This window comes from Stomoxys calcitrans, chromosome 3 (genome assembly GCF_963082655.1).
Source record: "Stomoxys calcitrans chromosome 3, idStoCalc2.1, whole genome shotgun sequence".
NCBI classification, from domain to species: Eukaryota; Metazoa; Arthropoda; class Insecta; order Diptera; family Muscidae; genus Stomoxys; species Stomoxys calcitrans.
Window position 1 is genome coordinate 196727780 of NC_081554.1, and position 11640 is coordinate 196739419.

At 34.8% G+C, this 11640-nt stretch overlaps 1 protein-coding gene across 4 annotated transcripts in view; it reads left to right on the forward strand.

Moving 5' to 3' along the window:
• LOC106088335 (chaoptin) overlaps nt 1-11640 on the forward strand; it is a 350599-nt gene that overhangs the window by 167172 nt on the left and 171787 nt on the right. The window contains exon 3 of one of the 4 annotated variants that reach the window (XM_059364327.1): nt 3189-3249. The exons of the other annotated variants lie outside the window; for them this stretch is intronic. The gene's annotated coding sequence lies outside the window, so the exon portion shown is untranslated. The remainder of the gene's footprint in view (nt 1-3188; nt 3250-11640) is intronic. 4 annotated transcript variants of the gene reach the window in all.

The following is an 11640-nucleotide window of genomic DNA, read 5'->3' on the forward strand; positions in this document are numbered from 1 at the left end:
GAAGAAATTTATCTCCCCTGGCAAAACAGAGTAGTTCTGGCGAAATTACGTTCCGGCAGATGCAGCCGCCTCAACTCTTACAGAGGATTGATGCCAACGAGCAAGATGTATGTCCCGATTGTGACCAGGGACCAAACGACACACGTCTTCTGTTTAACTGCCCAGCCAGACCCAGATTCCTCTGGACGCATCAATCTTAGTAGCAGAGCTCCTGGTTTTGGACACTTAACAGAATCAAGCAGACAAAAGATAGAACACAACAACCTGCTGCAACAACAACAACAACCATGTACTACAGTAGTGGGGTAGCCCATAAAAAGTTTTTATTTATTGAAAGGCCTAGCTATGACTTAGCTTGGCTTAGGTAACTTCATCATTCTCTAATTTAAAATTATTTTCTTTAAATTTGGAAGTGCAATTTGCTTAAATAAATACCTCTTTCAATTTCTCAGACCTTTTATTTGCCTTATATTTAAAAACAATCATATTTTTGTAAACTTTATTTATACCCTCCACCATAGGACGGAGGGGTATACTAATTTCGTCATTCTGTTTGTAACTACTCGAAATATTCGTCTGAGACCACATAAAGTATATATATTCTTGATCGTCGTGAAATTTTATGTCGATCTAGCCATGTCTGTCCGTCCGTCCAAAGAAATAAAGCTAGCCGCTTGAAATTTTGCACAAATACTTCTTATTAGTGTAGGTCGGTTGGTATTGTAAATGGGCCAAATCGGTCCAAGTTTTGATATAGCTGCCATAAAACCGATCTTGGGTCTTGACTTATTGAGCCTCTAGAGGGCGCAATTCTTATCCGCTTTGAATGAATTTTGGCATGAAGTATTTTGTAATGATATCCAACAACTGTGACGAGTATGGCTTAAATCGGTTCATAACCCGATATAGCTGTCATATAAACTGATCTGGGATCTTGACTTCTTCAGCCTCTAGACTGCGCAATTTTTATCCCATTTGCCTGAAATTTTGTACGACGGATCCTCTCATGACCATCAACATACGAGTTTATTATGGTCTCAATCGGTCTATAGCCAGATATAGCTCCCATATAAATCGATCTCTCTATTTTACTTCTTGAGCAGGGCGCAATTCTTATTCGAATTGGCTGACATTTTACACAGGTCTCCAACATATAATTTAATTGTGGTCCAAACCGGACCATATCTTGATATCGCTCTAATAGCAGAGCAAATCTTTTCTTTTATCCTTTTTTTGCCTAAGAAGAGATGCCGGGAAAAGAACTCGACCAATGCGATCCATGATGGAGGGTATATAAGATTCGGCCCGGCCGAACTTAGCACACTTTTGCTTGTTCAATTTTAATTTATGCTAACCAAATACTTTTTGTGCTATTCAAGTCTTTGAGGATTATTTTCAGAGACAATATAAAGTTTTTAAATTACATCAACTTTGCACAATTCCTTTTCATTTTGGTCTGTTATTCTATTCTGAGAAATTGCTTAATTTGAAAATGCAACAATAACCCGATTTTTACCAAACGAAATACTTTATTATTATTTTTGTGTAGACTTTTCGTTTCTAACCATAACAAAGCTGTATGCATAATTCCCCTACATGCAAAATGGGTGAAAATAGGCTTTGTGTGGCCACTCACATGGTTTCACTAGAATGCACTTTCATCAATAATCCCCAATAATGACATTTTTTTGCCAACGATGAAATGTGGCATTGAATGGACGGATGGATGGATGGATGATTGGTGTTTCTGGGTTGGACAAAAAAACGAAAAGAAAAAGGCAACTAAAATGCTCGGTATTTGCGCATAAGTATTTCATATTTAATCTGCAGCAAATGGACGTACAAAAAATACTAAAATACTAAAAAATTTAACCTAGCCCAAACATACACAGAAGGAAATGTTTGTTGTATAGTTGGCAAAAGTAAAAGAAACGAACTAAGAAAAGTTGTGGAAAGTTAGCTTTTAAAATAAAATACTAAAGTCGAAAGTCTTAACAATACTCAACCATCCATATAAAGACTTTCATTTATATTTTTTTATTAATTTTAAAAAATAGTTTTTATATTCAAAATTTTTTGCAGTGTAGTTTCGCTGTTTGTGTTTAAAAATATTTTTATTTTTTAATAAAAATATTATTCTGCATATCAAACACATATATTTTTGCTGTCCAAATATGCATACAAACTTTGTTTATGATTTATTCAACAATAATTTCATTTCATCTCTCTTTTGGACAGACATTTATTTAAATGAATGACGGATGTATTCCATGAGGTTACAAGATAACAAAACAGAAATTTCAATTCAAAAACTTTTGTTGGCGAAATATTGATTCAATCAATTTGTTTTAAAGTAAAACAAATTAAAAAGATTGCTCCACCAAAAAATTATATCAATTTATTTTAGAAATTCGCGAAATTCATTTCATTTCACATCATTCCATTCGACTCCATTGCAGCCTCCTTCCGCCCCGCTAAAGTGACATTTGTGTTGAAATCACAGATTTGAAATTCATGTACGCGGCAGCAGCCTTGGCACGCATACCACACAAGGTTCATTTATCATCTCATGGTTGTATTTGTGCCATACTTTTGGCATTCCAATTTCAAGGCATCATACGCCGGGCCGCACAGACACCTCAACACACACTCGCACTCATACTCACACCAACACAATGTCCAAGTTTTTACCTTTTGATTAAAAATTCAGCTCACACACTTCAAGTGCAAACATTCGCTTACACAAATTCTTGCAGTAAGTGGTTGAATGGACGGAGGGATAGACGGACAAAGAGACAAAATAAAACATTTATTATCATTATGTATATTTCAAACTCATACTCTTATGCTAAACCCACATACATATACACACGTGTTAATACTCTTTGTCTTTGGGGGGAATTCAAATCAAGTTGAGTGTTTGCCAGGGTAGCTAATACCAAAAATGCCAAATGAGTAAAATATAAATTGCCAAGAACAAAAGGAAACACTCGGTGCACCAATTAAATTTTTTAGTAAAATTAGAGAACATATCAATAATGGAAAATATTCGCTGATACCACAAATTCATGTCATCTAAATAAAATGATGCAATTTGATTTAAATAGTCCCAGTTATTAACATTTCTGATATATCATAATGACAGACTGAAAGAAACATTAACAACTTTTTAATCTTTTTCTTTTCAGGTAAGAACATAAAACCAAATTGGAAACCCTTTAAACTTTGAACTCACATTAAAAAAACTTGGTGGGTACTTAAAGACATATTTATTTTACAAATTATCAGAATAAAATATAAAAATTTTTTTATTTTATTCTATTTTTTATTGTTATAGTAATTTTATTTTATTATATTTTGTTTTATTTTATTTTATTTTATTTTATTTTATTTTATTTTATTTTATTTTATTTTATTTTATTTTATTTGATTTTATTTGATTTTATTTTATTTTATTTTATTTTATTTTATTTAATTTTATTTAATTTTATTTTATTTTATTTTATTTTATTCTATTTTATTTTATTTTATTTTATTTAATTTTATTTAATTTTATTCTATTTTATTTTATTTTATTTTATTTTATTTTATTTTATTTTATTTTATTTTATTTTATTTTATTTTATTTTATTTTATTTTATTTTATTTTATTTTATTTTATTTTATTTTATTTTATTTTATTTTATTTTATTTTATTTTATTTTATTTTATTTTATATTATTTTGTTTTATTTTATTTTATTTGATTTTATTTTATTTTATTTTATTTTATTTTATTTTATTTTATTTTATTTTATTTTATTTTATTTTATTTTATTTTATTTTATTTTATTTTATTTTATTTTATTTTAATTTAATTTATTTTAATTGATTGTTATTTCATTTTATTGAATTTTATTATTTGGTTTTGTTTTTGGTTTTGCCTCATCGGCAACTCCGTTACCCATTTCAGTGGTCTGTGAGAAGGTGTAAGAGAGTGTTACCCTGAACAATGAATCCTCTCTTATTTAAATCTCTTGTTTTTCGTTTTCATCTTTTTTGTTGCCTACTTTATGGAGCTAGTAGCATATTTGCCACTGGAAATTAAAGAATGACAGTGACATGGAAAATTCAACAGCAACAAAAGAAACCTTTGGTAGTTATCAGCTTTTGTTTTGGTTGCTTTTCTTAGCGGCACAAAAGTCTATAAATACACCTGCACACGCACTCCGACCCACACAAGGAGGCTACATATTTTATGGAACAATTTCAAGACATAATTAGCATTACATGCTGAAAATTTATGACCTTTGTTGTGCAAAAAAAAGGAAAGGAAGAAAGATTTTCAACAAAGCAGTAGGAGCAAGTACTTCAAAATATATTTTTTTCTTTCGTTTTAAGGGAAGTTGAGTAATTTTTTCTGCATTGTCACTTAAAGTTTAATTGGATTTTTATGCAAAACAATCTTCGAATAAGACAGTTAGACTTTTGAAATTTCGTATGGTGGGGGGTATGTGTGGGTGCTACGAAATCGTTTGCCTGGATAAAATGAAAATAAATGGTATTTACTTTTCGCTATAATGTTACACAAAGTGTAACAAATTGATAATAGGCTATTTGGGAATAGCGGCTGATAAAAGCCAAATCTGGATAACATAAAGATAATGTCCTTGGTGGCTTTAATTGATATTAAACGCCTGTCTTTGTACATAGTAGAAAACAGGCTGATTAGACAAAACTCTTTAAAGGCTTACATGGGCGAGAAAGTGTGGGTAATAGAATTTAAGTAAAATTTATATCGTACCAAAGAATGTGTTCTCAGTTGGGGCAAAAAGACATCTGTTGTAAGGAAAACACATGCCACTTATCTAGGATAAGTGAATTTAGTAATTTTTGTAAATCTTTACTAAATTAAGCAAATTCTAATGGTTGCTTAAAAGCAGGGTTTAAAAAAAGAATAGGAGAAATCATAATATTAGGAGTTTGAACCAGAATTAAAAAAAAAAAATAAATAAATAATTTAAACCAGTATAAAGGCACTAAGTTCGACCGGGCCAAACTTTGGATACCTACCACCTCGGATATATATTAGAAAATCCCCTTTCATCACAATCCGATGAAAATTGGGTACCTTATGCACCCAAAATCGACACGGATATTGAGTGGACTAATAAATAAAAGTCACTGTTGAATTTTGTATTTTAAATTTCAACAAAATCGGGTAATAAATAAAGCTTTTATGAGCTTCAGACCCTTAATCGGTATATCGGTCTATATGACAGCTATACCTAAGTACAATCCAATCTTTAACATAATTGGGACGAACGTCGGTAGAACAAAGACTACCCACTGTTTCGAATTTCAGCGAAGTCGGGTAATAAATAGAGCTTTTAGGGGCTTCAGACCCTTTATCGGCAGATCGGTCTATATGGCAACTATATCTAAATATAGTCCGATCCGAACAATATTTGGGACGAACGTCGGTAGAACAAAGACTACCCACTGTTTCGAATTTCAGCGAAGTCGGGTAACAAATAAAGCTTTTAGGGGCTTCAGACCCTTTATCGGCAGATCGGTCTATATGGCAGCTATATCTAAATATAGTCTGATCTGAACCACATTTGGGTCTGATGTTAGGAGGCGTAAAACTATTCAATGTTTCAAATTTCAGCGAAAAAGTTAAAAAAAGGCTCTTATGAGCTTTAGACCCTTTATCTGGAGATAGGTCTATATGGCAGCTATACCTAAATACAGTCCAATTTGATCCATATTTAGGCCAGATATGAAGAGGCTTAAGAAAACCTTCTGTTTAAAATTTCAGGGAAATCGTTTAAAAAATAAAGCTTTTATGGGCTTCAGACCCTTTACCGCGATATCGGTCTATATGACAGCTGTACTCAAATATAGTCACGTTCAAGAACTTAACCAGCGTGCATCGAAAAGATGTATCTCTGTCAAATTTCAACTCAATATCTCAATTTTTTAAGGCTGTAGAGTGATTACAACAGACGGACGGACAGACACACGGACATCGTTAAATCGTCTTGGAGTCTTACGACCATCCGAAATACATATACTTTGTAGGGTCGACAATTGATATTTCGATGTGTTGCAAACCGAATGACTAAATGAATATACCCCCTATCCTATGGTGGTGGGCATAAAAAGAAATATATTTATTTTGATTTCCTGAACAAATATGGTTTTGCGGAAAAAGAAATATTTTCGTAATATTTTATGACCATCAATCGAAGGAGATTTAACTTTAATGGCTTTAACATAAATTCAGACGCCATACATTTATTCTTATATCCCTTGCCATAGGATGGGTGTATACTGATCTAGTCATTACGTTTGTAAAACTTCAAAATATTCGTCTACGACCCCATAAGGTACATTTATATTTTCATCGCCTTGACATTCTGAGTCGATCTAGCCATGTCCGTCCGTCCGTCTGTCGAAATCACGAAAGCGGTCGAACGCGTTAAGGTAGGTCGTTAGGGATTGCAAATAGGTCATATTGGTTCCGATTTAGATATAGCTCCCATATAAACCATTCTCCCGATTTGACTTTCAGTGAAATTTTGCATGTTTTCCAACAACTGTTCTAAATACGGTTTAAATCGGTCTATAACCTGATATAGCTTCCATTAAAACCGATCTACCGATTTGACTTCTTCAGCCGCTGGAAGCCGCAATTTTTGCCCGATTTGGCTGAAATTTTGCATGTAGTGTTCTGTTATGACTTCCAATAACTGTGTTTAGCACGGTCCAAATTGGTCTATAACCGGATGTAGATCCCATATAAACCGGTTTCATGCTTCGATTTCTTAAGTCCTCACAAGCTGCAATTTTTGTCCGATTTTGCTGCCTGTATCGACTTTCAATAGTTGTGCCAATTACGGTCTAAATCGGTCTATAACCGGATGTTGATCCCATAAAAACCGGTTTCACGCTTCGATTTCTTAAGTCCTTACAAGCTGCAATTTTTGTCCGATTTTGGTGAAATTTTGCATGCCGTGTCATGTATCGCCTTTCAATAGTTGTGACAAGGACGGTCTAAATCGGTTTATAACCGGATGTAGATCCCATATAAACCGGTCTCACGCTTCGATTTCTTAAGTCCTTACAAGCTGCAATTTTTGTCTGATTTTGCTGCAAATTTGCATGCGGTATTCTGTATCGACTGTCAATAGTTGTGCCAAGTACGGTCTAAATCGGTCTACAATAGTTGTGCCAAGTACGGTCCAAGTCGGTCTATAACCGGATATAGATCCCTAATAAACCGGTTTCACGCTTCGATTTCTTAAGTCTTTACAAGCTGAAATTCTTGTCCGATTTTTTGCATGCAGTGTCCTGTATCGACTTTCAATAGTTGTGCCAAGTACGGTCTAAATCGGTCTATAACCGGATGTAGATCCCATAAAAACCGGTTTCACGCTTCGATTTCTTAAGTCCTTACAAGCTGCAATTTTTGTCCTATTTGGCTGAAATTTTGATTGGGGTATTCTGTATCGACTTCCAATAGTTGTGCTCCTATGTAAACCGGTCTCTCGATCATCCTTGTTCGCTTCCTAGGAGCTTTAATTTTTGCTGGTTTGACAGAAATGTGGTATGTAGAATAAAATTATGCCCTTCAACAAAATTTATTTTGTATACATTTTTAGCAGAATCAATGGGGGTGGTTTCCCAAGTTTCGGCTCGGCCGAACTTCGCATGCTTTTACTTGTTTAAAAATAGAAACCCTCAAATGCAACAAAATGCAAAAATGGTTTCCAGACATCTTACCCCCCAGAATTTGTACACCATTCTTTGGTAAGTCATAGCCAATTTTCCCCAGAGACATAACCTTACGAAAGATATCTCTTTCCTTGCTCCTGCTTGTAGCTGTTCGCTTTCTTTCCCTTAAATTTATTACAATTAATGAAAACTTTTAGGAGTTTTTATATTTCTAACTCAATGTTCTAATTTGATGGGTCCATTTGATATTGCCAGAAATACAAGAATAAAATGCATGCGTGGGAATATATTCCAGTACTTAGCATAGTCAAATGCCTTAAATACCATTATTCTGGTACAATGTATACCCACAAACCCAAACTTACAAGCACTCTCTCAAACCAACTCCAATGGAATGCTCGTACTTCAAATTGGTCATCTGGCAGTTACAGCAAAACACAATTCTTTTTCCCTTGCCTAAGAGTTTCCAACAAATTCACTTACGGCCGCATTTAACAAATTTCGTGCTAAACGTAAGCACCCTCAAAGAGTAGAGGGTGTATGCTTGGGGAAAGGGGCGTTGAAGAAACTTAAGAATGTTTTTAATTATTTAACAAAATTTTAACTACAATTTAAATATCTACAACATGATGCTAAAATACGAAAAACTTTATTTTGCAACACCCCCCACAAAGCATGCTCTCTCTCTACTTTTCACAACTCACCAACACCAAACTTAAGCCAATGGTGACCTTCTACCAGCAACAACAATGCCAAGAAAGTAAAACTTCTGCCGCCTGACCAACACAAGCAAAGCAATTTCCAGTAGTCCCAAGGCTTTTGAGATTATGTAGGCCACCCTCTGACCCATTCATTTCGGGGGTTTTCTTTGAAGTTAAAGTCCCCATTGTTGAATGTGTGTGTGTGTGTGTGTGTGTGTGTGTGATGATTAGAGGAGAAAAGGTGGTATGGAAGAGAATACTAAACAGTCATGCCAATGATAAGAATGATAACAATGTCGTTCGTCACTGAGCTTTCATCAGCGTTGAGGGAATGTCGTTTCTCTGCAAGAAAATGCCACTTCACATCTCTTACACCAGGGCCAGGAGGGTCAAGTTCCCCAAAGCCTTGTGGTGGGTTCTTTTTGTTGTCAACATCACATGTACACCTACACACAGCCTTACTACTTACCCCCTACTCATCAGTTTCACCGTTGCCATAAAGTGAATTGCGGTGAACTCAGCAGCAGCAGCAGCAGCAGCTCTCTTCAGCTGCCATATCGTTGTGCGAGTAGATACTCCATAACTATCATCAAAAGAGGATAATTATCATTATTATTTAAATGAATTATCCGGACAATTGTCAGCAGTAGATTTTGGCATCAAGCAGAACAAACAGACCGACAGACGGACGGACGGACGGATGGACATATACTAAGAAACATAAATACGAATACCTTATAGCAGGAGTTCACCAGAATATTTATGTGTGTGTTTTCCGTTGGCTGACAAAGTTTATGAGCAGCATAAGCCAAAGGCCCAGGGAGCTGGAGGGACAATTTCAGAGGGGCTCCTTGTGTCTTAAGCAAGCAATTAAATATTTGTGTTTTATGAATGCTCTCTCAGGACTAGCAAGGATATGGATGAGCTCCACTGATGAGGTGATGATGATGATGTTGTTCAACTTTAAGTCCATATAGAGTTGAGAACAACAACAACAATAAGAAGAACATAAATAAAACTTTGCTCACCCAAAATAACTTTTGGCCACTCACATTTTGCTATTTGCAGTTAATAATTAATTTAAAATTTTTCATTTGCATATTTTAGCAAAATATTCATCTATTGGCAACAAATGCCGAATGAGGCGGCATAAGGACCACCAGCTGCAGCCATAGCAATAAGTGACTGACTGACTGACTGACGGTATAGGGCACCTTTGGATGATATTTGATATTTATACACAAAAGTGTATTTATGTGAATATTAATGATTAAATTATAAAAGCAAACAACCCTTGCTCCCCCCCCCCCCCCCCCACCCACATACAATCAGTTTGTTGGGGCGGCGGGAAGCAAGTTACATAAATTTGTACCTGCATGTTGTTTCCTTTTGTTCTACAACAATTATTCAACAATATTGTAATTATTTTCATTGTTCATTTATGATGAATGTAAATAAATATGATTTCTGCAGAAAACTCAAAAACAATGATTCCTGGCATATCCAACACTATTTATTCTCTATGGCTGGCATTTTAATTAGGTTTCATCCCCCTTTGCGTTGGCAACATTTTATATGCCATTTCCAAGTTAATTGAGATTAATTTTCTGAATTAACTTTTGCCTTAATGAGGCATTGAAATAATATACAAAAAATTATTTAAAAAAAAAATGTTGGCTAAAGAAATGTATTTGATTCTTAAGCTTTTACAATTTCTGATTCGATTTAGCTATGTCCGTCTGTCTGTCTGTGTTCAAATTCAACAGACAGACGGACGGACATGACTAGATCGTTTTAGATTAGACGATCAAGAATATATATTCTTTATAGGGTCGGAAATGGATATTTCGAAGTGTTGCAAACGGAATGACAAAGTGAATATACCTCCATCCTTCGGTGGTGGGTATAAAAATTAGGTCTAAATAACTGGGGGGTCGTCCCGACCCCAAAACCCCCAAAATAGGTTTATTGGACGATAATGCCAGTATGGGGCTCGAATAGAAGGTATTCGAGAGTAGATTACGAATATGATCAGGAAGGAGATATAGACTATATAATTTGTTAATGTTGGAAAGGGGGCGGACCCTCCCCCGTTTCCACAAAAAATCCACCCAAAATCAAAAATGGACCGATAGGGACAGCATGGGTATCAAATGAAAGGTATTGGAGAGTAGACTACGAACATATTGGGTTGCCCAAAAAGTAATTGCGGATTTTTTAAAAGAAAAGAAAATGCATTTTTAATAAAACTTAGTATGAACTTTAATCAAATATACTTTTTTTACACTTTTTTTCTAAAGCAAGCTAAAAGTAACAGCTGATAACTGACAGAAGAAAGTCTGCAATTACAGAGTCACAAGTTGTGAAAAAAATTTGTCAACGCCGACTATATGAAAAATCCGCTATTACTTTTTGGGCAACCCAATAGTATAAACAAGTAAAAGCGTGCTAAATTCGGACGGGCCGAATCTTATATACCATCCACCATTGATCGCATTTGTTGAGTTCGATGCGCGGTATCTCTTCTTAGGCAAACAAGGAATATTGAATACGAACTGTTATGCTATTGGAGCTATATTAAGTTGTAGTCCGATTCAGACCATACAATGAATGCTGAACATTGTAGAAGTCATTGTGTAATATTTCAGTTCATTCGGATAAGAATTGCGCCTTGTAGGGACTCAAGAAGCAAAATCGGGAGATAGGTTTATATGGGAGCTGTATCAAGCTATTGATCGATTCAGACTATATTAAACACGTATGTTGAAGGTCATGGAAGAAGGCGTTGTACAAAATTTCAGCCAAATCGTATGAGAATTGCGCCCTCTAGAGGTTCAAGAAGTCAAGATCCCAGATCGGTTTATATGGCAGCTATATCAGGTTCTATAGCGATTTACGTCATACGGATGAGAATAGCGCGCTCTATTGGCTCAAGAAGTCAAGATCTAAGATCGGTTTATATGACAGCTATACCAGATTATGAACCGATTTGAATCATACATAACACAGTTGTTGAAAGTGATACCAGAACACCACGTGCAAAATTTCAATGAAATCGGAAGAGAATTGCGCCCTCTAGAGCATCAAGAAGTCAAGACCCAAGATCGGTTTATATGGCAGCTATATCAAAACATGGACCGATTTAAACCATACTTAGCGTAGTTGTTGAAAGTGATACCAGAACACCACGTGCAAAATTTCAATGAAATCGGAAGAGAATT